This window comes from Budorcas taxicolor, chromosome 2 (assembly GCF_023091745.1).
Source record: "Budorcas taxicolor isolate Tak-1 chromosome 2, Takin1.1, whole genome shotgun sequence".
Lineage (NCBI taxonomy): Eukaryota > Metazoa > Chordata > Mammalia > Artiodactyla > Bovidae > Budorcas > Budorcas taxicolor.
This window is the reverse complement of record NC_068911.1, coordinates 92,805,799-92,810,404: the sequence shown is the minus strand read 5'-3', so window position 1 is coordinate 92,810,404 and position 4,606 is coordinate 92,805,799. Positions and strand designations below refer to the sequence as shown.

Here is a 4,606-nt window from a genome sequence, read left to right as displayed (position 1 = left end):
GAGTGTGGGTGATAAAGCTCTCGGTCACACGGAGGTGCCTTTTTGCTCCAGCAGTTCACAAGATACTCAGTTTTATTTAATGGCTTAACTGCTTCATAATTGCTCATATTCAGCTGCTCCTAAGCCTGAATGATCTCAGCTTTTAATATGCCTTGTCTAATTTTTAGCCACATCAATCTATACAAATAGCTCATCACTACTCTGAAATACTAATGCTTGTCACATATTTCAATCGGCTTTATAAGACCTTGTTCCTGTGTTCATAAATCTTGTTAACATTTCAGGTCCTTTATTTTCTTGTCCAATGATTCAGAGATATATATACACATATTTGTAAAAGGTCTAATCTTCTCCAAGGATGAAACTCTTTTCAAATAAAAAAGATTTGACCTCTTTTTTCACTAAATCTATATAACAGTATTTGTAATTATTTGTAGCATTTTGCACCGTTGCCTTCTTTTTATAGTTAGCCTCATATTTTTCTTACCTCCTCTTCTTGTTTGTAAACACCTTGGGATAAACCAAAGAGATAAATAACAACTGGGGGTGGGAGGCAGCTAGAGATTGGGTGGTCAGAGGTTACTCTGTGAGATGAGATTTGAGCTGAGAGCTGAAAAATGGGAACAGTTAGCCACAGTGAAGACTGGTCCAGTACTCCTGCTTTCTGTTGGAGAAAAGCAAGCTAGTCATCAGTCACTGTGGGACAGTGACCTATTTCATCAGAATACTAATTTCTTCAATAAAGTAACATCATCAGAAAGGGGTAGGGCATTAAGAAGAAAGTTTCCAGACACACCTGAGTAAACGTCAAGTCTAAGGACTCCATTGTGAACAGGACACACTGGATATCAAGTAGAGATCCATAAAGGTCTTCTAAGTCACTGAAGTGTATTACTATATTTATCTGATTAGTAAGAATAGCTGATATGCTGTTTAGTCACCCAGTCATGTGAAACTCTTTGCAACGCATGGACTATAACTCTCCAGGCTCCTCTGTCTGTGGAATTCTCCAGGCAAGATATATTAGTCTCTCCAATTACACTGAGAGCTCTTCTGAGGTATTATAGAAACTATTTCTCACATGATAGCTCTGCATCCTTGTTATTTATTGTTTATTATGTATAAGGCAGTGGCACCCCACTCCAGTGTTCTTGCCTGGAGAATCCCATGGGCGGAGGAGCCTGGTGGGTTGCAGTCCATGGGGTCACTAAGAGTTGGACACGACTGAACGTCTTCACTTTCACTTTTCACTTTCATGCATTGGAGAAGGACATGGCAACCCACTCCAGTGTTCTTGCCTGGAGAATCCCAGGGACGGGGACCTGGTGGGCTGTCGTCTATGGGGTCAACAGAGTCCGACACAATTGAAGCGACTTAGCAGTAGCAGCAGCATGTATCACCCCCACTAAATATAAGCTCTGAGAATCCAGAGACCCTGTTATCTTGTTCACAACAGCATACCCAGTCATGGAATAGAGCACATAATAGGCACAAAGTGTGCCTACTAAACAAATGAATGGAACCAACCTGGTATCAGTGTGAATGTAAATTGTTTTCCAATAAAACTGTATGTCCCTTGCATCTAAAGGAGAATCCTTATAGCTAACCTAAAGTCTACTTTTAAATCCAATAAAATGTCCCTATGATAAATAACTATTACAGTGGTCCTATATTCTTTAGGCTATAAGAGGTAGAAATAATCTGCATGTCATCCCTGCCCCTCTTCCAACTCCATGTACCTCAGAAACCCAGGCCCAGTTAGAAAGCAAAAAGCAGACGTTATAGGAACCCTCTCTCTCAACCATTACTGGTCATAGGAAGGACTGCTGTCTGACTCACATCTCCCAGCTCCCCTCTTCCTCACACTCTATTCTAAGCTGTGAAAAGACAGGATTTCTCTCTCTTTTCAGGAATCTAATAACATGTAGCATCATAGATTGCACATTCAATGTTTGTTTCAATTTCTACATGTGAATATCCATTTGCCTTAAACCCAGTGTCATTAGCTTCAGGGTGCAATCATTCACAGGACTGTTTCAGTTGTATATACCAGAATTCATCATTACCCAAGCACTATAAAATCACTTACACATCATGGTCTTCCCTGAGAGCTGAAAAATAAAGTACTTGTCATATTCTTAACTGCATTGACTGGACCTTCCACAAACACTACGGTGAAAGAATTGTCCTTTCTTCCTCCTCACATACTTATTACCCTTAATAATACCTGTTATGACTGAGGCCTTTAGCAAAAAGAATGTTAGCTTAAAATTGTATGTTATTAGTTATAATTTGCCTGCTGGGAAAAATGTTGCCTAAGTAATAAATACATTTTATTAATAGAAAACTAGGTCAGAATAAAAAAAGGTCCACTCTCCAACCACCTATCTTCTCTTTCTCTAATGTGTGCTACTTTCCAAAAGCTGCGGGTGCTTGCAGAAACTACCATAGCAGCTGGGGATGGATTCTTCTTACATGACCAACCCTAGGGAAAACACTTGGATCAGGCGAATTGGTCTCCTGTGTTCTGGCCTCACTTTCTTCACCAATTAGCCCGCATTTAACATTTCTCCTCTTTCAAGAATGTCATACAGCATCATGAGCTGATAAACTAACTCACATTAAACCTGAGGTATTGGAAGTATAATGTCACCTCACTCAGGAGTATTTTTATTTCATCAGGAGGTGTGGGAAAGAAAGGGCAGTGTTTCAAACAGAGAAATAAATTCATAATGGTGGTCTTTTCCATCTACCTGTAAGATCCAATTATGTGCAAAACTCAGAAGCATTCATTTGCTCATTCATTTATTGTCAGTCACCAAATATCTTTTGGGGGCTTATTTTGTGCCAGTCGCTGAGCAAAGTATTTAAGATGTTATGACAGACCTAGTCCTTGACCTCAAAGAATTCATGATACACAATTGTTTTGACTTTGGTTCACATAAGAACACTAGGCTCTGATTTAACATTTTGACCAACATACTTCAGATACACTTTATTTCTTTGGAATCCCCCCAATTCTAGAAGTTTCTATACTAATTTTTGCTGAAAAGCATTACCTAGTTCCCACTTTAAGTCCTTTACTTCTCTCCAGCCTCTGTGGTGGAAGGGATGATCTCCCAGAAGCTTTCCAAAGATTTTCTCCCAAAGGCTTCGAGTCCGTTTCAAACCAACAAACTGGGGAGATCGCTTAAATAATTTCTATATAAAATAATCCTTGAAATGGAGGTAGCAACTTTCTTCAAGGAGAAAAGCCACTTAGCACTCTAGAAAGCAAGACACCTCTCTTTATAGCAGCCCGTCAAAAATATTTGTAACAGACCAACTGACCGCAGGCTTGAGAAAATTCAGACAATACCAGTAATCTAAAAAGGGCAGCTGGTATCAGGAAGCGTTAGGATAACTGTACCAGATGCTTACACCAGCCCCTACCTTGATTGTTGTTGTCTGTGCCTTACCCCTGGATTACACCCCTTTTAATCATTTCCCTTTAATATTCATATAGATTCTTTGTTTTTACTCAAATCACTAAATATTTTTCTATTCTGTTTAAACTCATCAGTTTAAACTGGATAGTACATCTTTTTCCCATCCTGTGAAAGGGAAAAAAGACAATATTGCCATTGAAACCCAAAGTTTTTCATCAAGATATGATGAAATTTATTAAAGAAGCCAGTGACAGGCAAGAGTCACATTCCCATATTACCTGAAATTTCCAGATAACATGTTAGTGGCTGTTCAGGAGCATTGCAAATGGTGCATGCTAAGTCACTCTGTGTGTGCGAAGTCGCTCAGTCATGTCTGACTCTTTGCGACCCTGTGGACTGTAGCCCGCCAGGCTCCTCTGTCCATGGGATTCTCCAGGCAAGAATACTGGAGTGGGTTACCATTTCCTTCTCCAGGGGATCTTCCCAACCCAGGGATCGAACCTGGGTCTCCTGCTTTGCAGGCAGACGCTTTATCCTCTGAGCCACCAGGGAAGCCTAAGTCACTTTAGTCATGTCCAACTCTTTGCAACCCCATGGGCTGTAGCCTTCCAGCCTCCTCTGTCTGTGGGATTCTCTGGGTAAGAATACGCGAGTAGGTTGCCATGCCCCCCTCCAGGGGATCCTCCCAACCCAGGGTTTGAACCTGCATCTCTTACATCTCCTGCATTGGCAGGCAGTTTCTTTAACAGTAGCACCACCTAGGCTACTACCATTGTGGTGGTTTCGTCGATAAGTCATGTCCGACTCTTGCGACCCCATGGACTGTATCCTGCCAGGCTCCTCTGTCCATGGGATTCTCTGGTCAAGAATGCTGGAGGGGGTTGTCATTTCCTTCTCCAACTACCATTGTGGATGGTAACAGTAGTCAAAAGTGCATTGAATCAAAGTTATGCGTGTAGTGAAGGAAAAGGGTGTCATTTAGAGCAAACACCATTCGTAAATTTGGGGACAGCTGATTTAAATTAGTAGGTTGCACAGAAACTTATTTCTGGAAACAATTTTCAGGGCTGCTCTTGCCAGCTTTGAAGACCAGGAATTAGAGATACTTTTAAAAACTGTTCCCTCTATATATAGGAAAAAGAAGCTATATAAAGGAAGTAAAATATTCAGCTGGTTCT

At 40.8% G+C, this 4,606-nt stretch overlaps 1 non-coding gene across 1 annotated transcript; it reads right to left on the bottom strand.

Annotated features, from left to right (window-relative positions):
* Positions 1-3,908: 3,908 nt before the first annotated feature.
* TRNAC-GCA (transfer RNA cysteine (anticodon GCA)) lies at positions 3,909-3,980 on the bottom strand. The gene has a single exon. It is a non-coding gene; the product is annotated as a tRNA-Cys (tRNA).
* Between the last annotated feature and the right edge of the window lie 626 nt (positions 3,981-4,606).